At 36.2% G+C, this 12,258-nt stretch overlaps 1 non-coding gene across 1 annotated transcript; it reads right to left on the bottom strand.

Moving 5' to 3' along the window:
* Positions 1-8,159: 8,159 nt before the first annotated feature.
* On the bottom strand, positions 8,160-8,266 carry LOC146949373 (small nucleolar RNA R71). The gene has a single exon (XR_015029465.1). It is a non-coding gene; the product is annotated as a small nucleolar RNA R71 (small nucleolar RNA).
* Positions 8,267-12,258: the final 3,992 nt, after the last annotated feature.

Raw genomic sequence — 12,258 nt, forward strand, 5'->3', positions numbered from 1 at the left:
TTGATGAAGATGATGATGATGATGATGATTTTGGGTTCTAGGGTTGAGAATTGCGCTTACTTCGCCAGAACAGGTTTGAAAGAATAAGTGTTTGTTGTGAAGTGAGTAGTGTGTCAATTGTCAAAGTGTTAAGAGTAAAAACGTTTGCAATTCAAAAGAGACAAACAAACATAGCATTAATGACATTGGGGGGCGCGTGAAAGTACTTTTAAAGCTTTTAAATTATCATTGCCATTTTAAGTTATACACCAATACATGTAAGCCACATCAGAAGTTCTCAGAGTAACTGCCAAGTTAGTGGGCCAGTGTTACCACAAAAAGTAACTTCCAGCGTTTCCACTAACTCTACTATTCAGAAGCGTAAAATCCAGCTTCTGGACTTCAGATGCTGACGTCATCATCAGAAGCGTATTTTCCTCAGAACCTCAATAAAAAGCTTCTGATGGACCACAACTTCTGAACTGACTTCAGAACCTAAAATCCTATTCAGGAGCAAGCAAGTTTTTTAATCAGACACAAAGTGCATGTTCAAATTTTTCTTTATAAAATCAAATCTTTCAACAGTTAAAGGCTTAGTAAATATATCAGCCCATTGATTCTCAGTATCAATGAATTGTATATCTAAAATTACTTTTTGAACATAGTCTCTGATAAAATGAAGTTTGATTTCAATATGCTTAGCTCTTGAATGCAAAATTGGATTTTTGGACAAACAAATAACAGCAGTATTATCACAATAAATGGGAATACTGTTAGCAATAATCTGGTAATCTTCCAACTGGTGTTTCATCCAAAGTAGTTGTGTACAACAACTTGCAGCTGAAATGTATTCTGCTTCTGCTGTAGACATAGCAATAGTTGTTTGTCTTTTGCTAGCCCAAGATATAAGATTATCACCCAGAAATTGACAATTTCCATTGGTTGACTTCTTTCAATCCTATCACCAGCAAAATCAGCATCACAGAATCCAATTAGCTTATAATCTAAGGATTTCCTATAAAGGAGTCCAAGATTAGTTGTTCCTTTCAAATACCTGAAGATTCTCTTGACAGCAGTCAAATGAGATTCTCTAGGATCTGATTGGAATCCTGTACACAAGCATACACTGAATAAAATATCTGGCCTAGATGCAGTGAGGTATAACAAAGAACCAATCATACCTCTATACACCTTCTGATCTACTTTTGCTCCTTCATCTTCTTTGCTTAAGGTGCATGTAGGATGCATTGGAGTGTCATCACTTTACAATCTTCAAGCTTGAACTTCTTCAGAAGCTCCTTTGTGTATTTGGATTGATGAACATAGACTCCATCATTGCATTGATTGATTTGAATACCCAGGAAGAACTTCAGCTCTCCCATCATGCTCATTTCAAATTCATCCTGCATTAACTTAGAAAATTCCTTGCAAAGAGATGCATTAGTAGAACCAAATATTATATCATCAACATATATTTGCACAATAAGAATATCTTTCCCAAGGGTCCTTCTGAAGAGTGTTGTGTCAACCTGTTCTCTTTTAAAATCATTTTTGATTAAGAAATTATTTAGTCTACCATACCAAGCTCTGGGAGCTTGATTCAAGCCATATAGCGATTTCTTCAATTTAAAAACATGATCAGGATACTTAAGATCCTCAAAACCAGGAGGTTGTTTGACATACATTTCTTCTTCTATGACACCATTAAGAAATGCACTCTTGACATCCATTTTATATAATATTATGTCATGATTAGCAGCATAGAAAAGAAGTAACCTGATTGCTTCCAATCTTGCAACTGGAGCAAATGTTTCAGTATAATCAATGCCTTCTTGTTGGCTATAACCTTGTGCAACAAGTCTTGCTTTGTTTCTTGTTACTTCTCCTTGCTCATTCAACTTGTTTCTGAATACCCGTTTTGTTCCAATAATGTTCTTATGCTGAGGTTTGGGTACCAGATCCCAAACATCATTTTTTTGAAATTGATTCAACTCTTCTTGCATAGCTAAGATCCATCCATCATCTAAAAGTGCTTCATCAACTGTTGTAGGTTCAATCATTGATATCAGTCCAATCATTGTATCTTCTTGTCTGAAGTATGATCTTGTTCTCCTAGGACTATCTTTGTTTCCAATGATTAGCTCCTTAGGATGTGAAGACTTGTGCTTGAAAGTGTTTATGGGAGGATATGCTTGATGTGAGTCATCTTGTGCTTCATCAGAAGTAGCTTCATCTTGAGCTCTGATGTGGGTTCAGCTTCTGGACTATCTTCAGATTCAGCTATCTGATCAGGTTCTGGAGTATCTTCAGGAACCTGTATCTCTGCAAAACTTTCATCTTTCTCTGAAGTTTTACTCCTAGGCTCTTTGTCATCAAATTTAACGTGCATAGATTCTTCAACACAGAGTGTCTCTGAATTATACACTCTGTACGCCTTTGACCTTTCAGAGTAACCTAAAAAGATTCCTCTTTGGGCCTTGACATCAAATTTCTTTAGGTAGAGCTTATTATTCAGAATGTAACATGTACATCCAAATTGATGAAAGTAAGAGATATTGGGTTTTCTTCCTATAAAGAGTTCATATGTTGTTTTCTCCAAAATAGGTCTGATATAGACCCTGTTTTGGACATAACATGCTGCATTCACTGCTTCTGCCCAAAAATGCTTTGCTAAATTGTTTTCATGGATCATGGTTATGGCCATTTCTTGTAAGGTTCTATTCTTTCTTTCTACAAACCCATTTTGTTGTGGAGTTCTAGGAGAAGAGAATTCATGGACAATTCCATGTTTTTCACAAAAAGCTTCAAATGGCTCATTTTCAAACTCTCCACCATGATCACTTTTGATTTTCAAAATCTTTGTTTCTTTTTCAAATTGAATTTGAGTGCAGAAACTACTGAATACATCACAAGCAACATCTTTACTCTTCAGGAATTTTACCCAAGTCCATATGCTGTAATCATCAACAATAATCAATCCATATTTACTTCCATATAAGGATGCAGTGCTAACTGGTCCATTTAAGTCAATATGGAGTAGTTCTAAGGGTCTGGAGGTTGAAACAATGTCTTTTGTTTTAAAAGATGATTTCACAATCTTCCCTTTCTGGCATGCACCACAAAGTGCATCTGAATGATAGTCAATGTCTGGAAGGCCTTTGACAAGTTGTAGCTTACTAAGCTTAGAGATTAATCTCCAGTTAACATGTCCTAACCTTCTGTGCCACATCCATTTCTTATCATTCATTGACAGAAGGCATATGACCTTCTGATCAACCAGTTTAGAAAAGTTGATTTTGTAGACATTTTTCACTCTCTTTCCCTTGAACACAGTGGATTTGTCTTCCTTGTTGATTACAGTACAGTTGGCTTTTTCAAACAAAACATCATAACCATTGTCACAAAATTGACTAATGCTCAACAGGTTATGTTCAAGACCATCTACCAACCATACATTATTAATTGAGGTAGAGGAATTACCAATAGTTCCTGTACCAATGATCTTTCCAAACTGGTTGCCTCCAAATTTCACACTTCCTCCTTCTTTCATTGTTAGGTTGAGGAACATTGACTTCTCTCCTGTCATGTGTCTTGAGCAACCGCTGTCTAGGTACCATGATCTTTGTTTCTCCTTTGCTCTTAGACATACCTGCAACATGGACATTTTTAGATTTAGGTACCCATTGTCTTATGGGTCCTCTCAGGTTAGTACTAGAAGTTTTACTCTTCACTTCTTGTTCCTTGTGTTGTGTGTTGGGTTGCTTCTGATTAACCATCACCTTAGGTTTTACAACCTTTGGTTTTGGTACTTCAGGAGCAGTAACTGTCTTCTTCTGAGACTTAGATTTCAGAACCTCAGGTTTTGGTTTCACCAGACTCTGAGGAACATGTTCTGATCTCTTTAGAATCCTGATCTTTGAAGTCTTGGAATCAGAGTTGATCATAGCCTTTGGCTTGAAGTTCTTTGGCTTTGAAGTAATCTTAGCCTTAGAGCTAGAAGCTTCAGGTTCTGATTGAACAACAGTTTCCAACTCAGCACCTTCAGGTACAAAGAAGGTTTTCAATCCTTCCTTGATGCATTCACAACATGCTTTGAGACTGATTTCATTAGGTTTCCCTCCTGAGAAACCAATCCCTTTGCCATTGTTTCTGTAAATGCTGTAAATCATTGAAGCAACTCTGCTTCTGTCAATGCCAGACATGATAAAATCTTCAAGAGCAATTTCATGGTTGCTTAAAGGTTTTTCATTACACTTTTCTTGTAGCTTCTGACACAAGAACATGAGCTTATCTTCATAATTTCTACAAATGAAGTCAAAGCCTCTAAGTCCTTCTTCAGAAGCTTTCAGATCCAATAGAGTTGATTCTTGTTGTTTCATTAAGTCAACATATTTTTCTTTCAAATCCTTCAACTCATTGGTTCTTACTTCAAAATGTGTAAGGAGTTCTTTAAGTGACTCAACAAGTTCATTTATGGGAATTTTAGAATATACCTCGTTTTCATCTTCAGAGTCTGATTCTGATCCAGCTTCTGAAGTTGTTGTAGCTACTAACCCAACAGCTATCTTTGCACCTTCATCAGCTTCCTCTTTATCAGATCCAGATTCACTTTCCAAATCAACCCAGGTGGCCATTAAACTCTGCTTAATCTGCTTCTTGAATTTGCTTGGTTTGAAAGATGACTTCTTTAACTTGTCCTTTGACTTATCCTTTTGAAGATCAGGGCAATCAGCAATGAAATGTCCAGGCTTCTTATAGTTGAAGCAGCCCTTCTGATCTTCTCTCTTTGAGCTTCTGGAGTTACCCCTTCTGGTCAGAAACTTTCTATTCTTCTTGGCCAGATACTGAAGTCTGTTGGAGAGCATAGCCATCTCAGCAGCATCTTCTTCAAAGTCTGAACCAGATGGTTCTTCTTCTTCAGATTCAACTACTCTGAGAGCTTCTGATGACTTGCCTTTGGATGGAAGAGCTATTGATTTACTCTTCTTAGTAGGCTCATGTTCATTAAGACTTAACTCATGAACTTTGGTCTCCATGGCAGTCACTTTTGGTCTCCATTTAGCAGGCAAACTTCTGAGTATCTTGCTCACATGATCAGAAGCAACATAACTCTTCTTCAGTATTTGTAGTCCAGAGACTAGAGTTTGAAACCTTGAGTACATCTCCTCAATAGTTTCATCATCCTTCATCTTGAACAACTCATACTGATGAACCAGCAAAAGAGCCTTTGCTTCTCTAACTTTCTTGCTGCCTTCCTAGTTAGCACAAAGAGAAGCAAACATTGCTTTAGCAGTTGACTTATCACTCATCTTCATGTACTCTACTTTAGGGATAGCAGTGACAAGTGCTCCTCCGATGATATGATGCTTCTTGTAAATCTTCTTCTGAGCAGGAGTATGTTTCTTTCTATCCACAACAGCTCCTTCTTCATCAAGAACCAAGTCATCACCAACACCTTCTTCTAGTATGTTCCATAGTTCTTCATCCAAACTCATGACATAGCTGTAGAAGTTAGTTTTCCACCAAGAAAATTCTTCAGGGTCTCCATTAAACTTGGGAATCTTTCCTACGCTGGATTTCTTGTTGTCACCATAATCATATGCAACAGTAGTATGATCAGGTCCAGATCCAGAAGTAAAAGTACCACTAGACATGTTTTTCTCAGATCTTTTTCTGTTACACTGTTAAGTGTTGAGATAACAGACCAAGGCTCTAGATAAACACAAGAAGGGGTTTGAATTGTGTTTTTAAAAAATTCTTCGTTTCATCTAAACTGAGCACACTGGTCAGAAGCTAAGTGAGACAGCTTCTGAAGTGGTAATCAGAATCTGAACGCAGCGGATAAAAACAGAGAGAGAGAGAGAGAGAGAGAGAGAGAGAGAGAGAGAGAAGAAAGACACAAAGCAATTATACAGGTTCCTTCTACAAACCGGAAGTAGTCCTGTCCCCCTTGCACTTCCAAGGAGAGTTCACTAGAATGTAATATCTTATTACAATTGCTCAAGCACACAACAAGAGACTTCCTTTGCTCAAGCACACTTTGCAAGAGTCTTCTTATGCTCAAGAACACAATCAAGAGACTTCTATGCTCAAGCACAACTGCAAGAGACTTCTAAACAAACAAGATTACAAAGAAAAATGTTTGAAGTTGAACACTTGATATACAATCAGAGGTGCTCACAATACAAATCAGATAAGACTCTAAGACTTAAGAATTTCTAGAATAGGACTTTGAGAAACAGAAATTCTAAGTGAATGCAGAAAAATTTCAGCAGAGGTTTGACACTTGTAAAAATGTTGAGAGTCTTTCATTCAGCACTACCAAATCTCTAAGTCTTCAATCCTTTATATAGAGGTTGATGAGTCTATATTTAGTCTATTTTTATGCATTATTTAGTTTAGTTTTATTTAGATTTGAATTTATTTTATTACAATAATATTTCCTTTTTGAATCTTTTTACTACAATTGCATATTTTATATTTTAGGAACGAATATATGATGGAAGGTGTCTTGGAGCAAAAGAAAGGAGTCTGGAGCTGATTTGGAGCAAAAATACGAAAGATTCGGAACAAAAATATAAAGCCCCCAAGTCAGAAGCTTGGCACGGCCCGTGCCAATATGTGGCACGGCCGTGCCACCTCAATGAAGGCCTTTTGCTGCTTTTTCTTCGGGCCCAAGTTACTCTGTTGTAGTTTTACTGATTAGCCCTTATAGTTGCTTAGATTTTAAGTCAATTGTAAAGCTATAAATAGAGTAGCACTCCATCATAAACATTCATCTTTTGTTCTTGGAATAAAAGTTCACTTTTACTTTAATTGTTATTTTATATTCTTCCTCTTCTCCTTCTTCTCTATGTCTACAACGAACGTTAGTGAGTAGACTTCTTTGTCTTGGGATTGTTGGATAAGTCTAATGACATAATCTGAATCAATCCAAGCCTTAAACCCTAATTATATGTTACCTTAATTCCTAATCTAAATTCACCGCTTTAACATGAATTAACTATTATCAAACTGTGGAAGCGAACGCGGAGGGTTTGATAATGGTTAATTCATCATCTCAAATATCAATTCATAAAGCGAACGCGGAGCTTTGATATTCGAACAAGTGAATTTAGACAAGGTTTGTGAAACATGAGAATAGTCTAGCAAGCCTTGAGACATATAAAGTTTCGATCTTCAAGGGTTCCAAAGGCAATCACCCATGAGAATAGGTGTGGTTGTTGGAGGAATACACTCACTGACTTCGAGAGAAGCTTTGATATGCTAAAGAGAAACTTGTCTTTAGAAATTAAGAATAACGTAGAATTATAAGTTTAAGGCTTGATTGTGAAGGATTCGTTGTTAGGATGAACCAATAATCCCAAGACTCTTTTATTTTATTATTGTTATTTTCTTATAAATAAAAATCCAAACTTTATTCTCAAAACTCTCTTCTAATCGTTATTAAAGTTAATTGAATTCATAACTCCCTAGCAGAACGATACTCTCTCTTACTACTATTACTTCGATAGACCGTGCACTTGCGGTTTGACCTATCAAGTTTTTGGCGTCGTTGCCGGGGAGTTATTGCAATTTGGTTAATTTTTTTTTTTTAACGATTAGACTTTAAAAAAAAAACAATTTGCTTTATTTTATTTTATTTTATTTTATATATTTCTTTCTAAAAAAAAATGTTTTGCTTTATTTTATTCTATTGTATTTTATATTTTTTCTTTTTACAGTTCTATCCAAAATATATATATATATATATATATATATATATATATATTTCTATTTCTTCTTTTTCCTTTAACTTCTTGGGAAGATAATAACGATATGACTTAGAACGCTCTCTCAAAGAGTATGCAATCCCATCTTCAAATGAGTCATATGATGCTATTGTGTACCCAACGGTTGAGGATAATTTTGAAATAGAACCTGCACTTGTTCACCTAGTGCAGCAAAATCAATTTTTCGGATCACCCACTGAGGATCCGAATTTTCATATTTCAACCTTTTTAAGACTCAGTGGAACCTTGAATGCAAACCAAGAGGCCTTAAGGCTGCACCTCTTTCCTTTCTCCTTAGGGGGTAGAGCTAGTGCTTGGTTTCATTCATTGGAAATTGGTTCTATCTTTTCATGGCAACAAATGAGGCAAGTTTTTCTTGCCCAATTCTTTCCCTATTTTAAAACCGTCCAATTAAGGATTCAAATCACACAATTCACTCAAAAAGATGGTGAATCTCTTTACGATGCGTGGGAGCGCTTCAAAGAAATGCTTAGACTTTGTCCCCATCATGGTTAAAAGAATTGGCTTATTATTCACATTTTTTATAATGGTCTTTTATATACCACAAAAATTTATGTTGATGCAGCTGCAGGTGGAGCTTTAATGAACAAGAATTACACAGAAGCATACGCCTTGATTGAAGACATGGCTCAAAATCATTACAAGTGGACCGACGAGAGAGCCATCACAAATTCTTCACCCTCCAAAAAGGAGGCAGGTATGTTTGAAGTCTCTAACTATGATCACCTTGCCGTTAAGATTGATGCATTAACCCAAAAATTTGAAAAAATAAATGTTAGTGCCATCTCTTCTTCTTCTGCATCTCCTTTTTGTGAAATTTGTGGTGTATTTGGCCATATTGGCATTGGTTGCCAACTAGGTAGTGTTGTTAGAAGTCTTGAGCAAGTAAACTATGCTCAATATAATCAAGGGTTTAGAAACAATCAAATTTTTTTTCAAACCCCTCAAAATCTTTTTGGACAACAAACAACATCACCCAGTTATGCAAACAACCAAAGAGTCCCTCAAAAATCCAGCTTGGAACTTTTTTTAGAAAACCATTGTATAAATCAATCCGAGCAGCTCCAAGAGCTTAAAAATCAAACTGAATTTTTGAAGGACTCTCTTGCCAAACTTACATCAAAAGAAGACTCCATAGCTACTCACAGTCAGATGCTTGAGACTCAGACTTCTCAAGTGCCCCAACAGGTGGCTACTTCCTCTCAATCCTCCGAAGTCATCCTAGACCAAACCGAAACCAACCCCAAAAACCATATAAGTGATATTACTCTTAGGGATGGTAAACAATTAGAGGACCCTGTTGTGAAAGTTAAGAACAATGAAGGAGAGATAGGGTGTGATGAGCCTCAAAGTGAGAAAGCCAAAGGAGAGAATGAAAAGTCACTTGTTTCACCATCTCATGAGCATGAAAATCCATTAACACAGGGGTTTGATGAGTCCAAGTTAGATGAGCAGTTTAGAAAATTTATTGAAATAATTCCAAACAAATTGCCACCTAAACTTAAGAATCTAGGAAGCTTTTCCCTACCTTGTGTCATAGGATCTGAAACTATAGAAAAAGTCATGTGTGATTTGGGAGAGAATGTTAGTTTGATGCCATTGTCCCTTTCTGAGAGATTGGGTATAGGATAGATGAACCACTTTCTAACCGTCAAGCTAATGACTCTAAACGAGCGCTTCGTGGGAGGCAACCCATGAATTTTATTGCTTTTATTTTTTCTTTTGTGTTATTTAAATTTGTTTTGTAGGTACTTGTCCAAGATGATGCAAAGAAAAGAAAAAAAATTTCAAAAAAAAAAATTTTAAGAAAAAAGAAATATTTATGCCTAAACTCCAGAGAGTAGGCACGGCCCGTGCCTATGGTGGCACGGCCGTGCCTAAGAAAAAAGAAAAAAAAATTAGGGAAGAAGATTGCTGGCTCGGATGATGATGCAAGGAGGAAGAAATCAACAGTCATGAACCAGGATATCAAATTCAAAGATACCGAATAGGTATACAACTCTTGACTCTAGACCTATATCTGCTTGCAGGTACCCTGATCATAATATTATGATTACACTAGGTATTAGAGATACTATGGTTAGATTGTTGAACACATTGTCTTGTACCATGTGGAGTAGGAAATAGGTAGGGATGTTGAGGACTGTTGAGCTGTTTATATTGTGGGCTATGCTTTATAACTATCATATTAAAATTTGCTATTATTTGCTTAATTATCTTGTTTCAATTGTTAAAAAGAAACTGGATGATAAGGGTGATATAATGGTAGGTGGAATCATCACTTTTCTTGTTAGGAAGTTTGGGGTGAGTATGAATCAAGGGAACAAGAGGATAGAGGGAACAATTATCTAGACTTATACTCTCACTACTTTGTCCTTCCTTAGAACCCATGGCCCTACTCACAATTACCAATATGAATGGAGAATTATTAGAGCTTATTATTTGATTATTCTACCTAATCCGGACTTAACTATTCTGGAGGTGGTGGAAAATTTGCTTTATGTTGGTACTAACCCACAGGTACAAAATGATCGTGATGATGGTGGTGATGAAGCGGAGGTAGGTGCAAACTTGCACCATGAACAAGAAGCCGGTGGAAGCTATAATGATGAACGGCGGGCATGGATGCAAACCAAAGTTCAAAGAATAAGCACCGAGCAACAAAAATAAGGTGTTGAAAGGAACAATGTCCAAAGGAGCAATCGAATAAATGAAGAAAACAATCAAATGCTCCAAAACATGATGCAACACCTTCACCTCCAAAGTCCACTATGGACTTCAATAAAATTGTGAGCTTTCCACTTCCTCTACTCTTCTTCTTCTTCTTCTACTTCTTCTTCTACTTCTTCTTCTTCTTCTTCTTTTATTTTTCTTTTTGAATCATTGAGGACAATGCTTCTCCTAAGTGTGGGGGGAGCCTAATAAAGTGTCTAGAGTCGTAGTGTCACAAACTCCCTTGAACTTTATTCTTTTATTGTTTTTATAGCGAAAGGCATGATTAAGTAGCTTGTTTTTAATGGAAATCATATGGCATAAAAAATTTTGTTGTCTTCTCTTAAAAAGGTTGTTTCTTGTGCATCAAAGCAATTTCTTGTGTTTTTAGTGTTCTTGCTATACCCACATCATGTTTTATTGTGAAAAATTCTCCAATGAGAAAAGCACCCAGTTGCAATCTTTGAGCAAGTGTATGAGTAGGTATTTTAAGGAGCACGTTCTATCTCTAGTGGTAACTTAGACCCTTAAAAGTCTTTAGAGTAAAAGTAGTATAACTTTGTGTGGGAAATTAATCAATTGTGCTTCAATGTTATATTCTTAATTGTTAAAAGTTAAATGGGGCGGGAGAATGGCACCAACATGTGGGGGAAAGGACAATCCCTAACTTCCTAATTGTGGTGGTGACTCCCTAATTTGAACTTAAAGAAAATAAATTCATCAATGCTAGGGGGAAAGGACAATTACATCCAAAAAGACTTCCTACGCGGAGATGAAATAAAAGAAAATTTTGCAGCACTGCTTAGGGTGATTTTAAATCTAGGGGGAAAGGACAATTACATCCAAAAAGACTTCCTTTGAGGATAGATAGCCCCTAAGCATCTGCAGCCCCTTTGTGCTTAATTGTTAATTTAATTCAATTTTAACTTAAATTCCCATCACTCTTATATGAAATGAAGAAAGGACTTTTCTCGGTTACTTTAGCATTAAGGATAGAACATGTTCCTCATAATATCTGTCTTATACAGGAGCAAGAAAAAGGTTGGACTGCACACACACACTCACTTAAGACTTGTTGTTGGGTTGAATAGGTTCACAAAGAATACTTGAAGTCGTAATTAGTCCACTTGAAACAAAACCTTAGGAGAGACTTGTGTTTTTAATTGTGTTTCCATGGTTTAATCTTTCTTGTTGCTGCTATGTCTATTGCCTTTTGCTTGAGGACAAGCAAAGATTCAAGTGTGGGGGAGTTTGATGAGTCTATATTAGTCTATTTATATGCATTATTTAGTTTAGTTTTATTTAGATTTGAATTTATTTTATTACAATAATATTTCCTTTTTGAATCTTTTTACTACAATTGCATATTTTATATTTTAGGAACGAATATATGATGAAAGGTGTCTTGGAGCAAAAGAAAGGAGTCTGGAGCTGATTTGGAGCAAAAATACGAAAGATTCGGAACAAAAATATAAAGCCCACAAGTCAGAAGCTTGGCACGGCCGTGCCACCTCACAGAAGGCCTTTTGCTGCTTTTTCTTCGGGCCCAAGTTACTCTGTTGTAGTTTTACTGATTAGCCCTTATAGTTGCTTAGATTTTAAGTCAATTGTAAAACTATAAATATAGTAGCACTCCATCATAAACATTCATCTTTTGTTCTTGGAATAAAAGTTCACTTTTACTTTAATTGTTATTTTATATTCTTCCTCTTCTCCTTCTTCTCTATGTCTACAATGAACGTTAGTGAGTAGACTTCTTTGTCTTGGGATTGTT

Source organism: Medicago sativa, chromosome 2 (assembly GCF_051527215.1).
Source record: "Medicago sativa cultivar Bolivia chromosome 2, Bolivia_mono, whole genome shotgun sequence".
Lineage (NCBI taxonomy): Eukaryota > Viridiplantae > Streptophyta > Magnoliopsida > Fabales > Fabaceae > Medicago > Medicago sativa.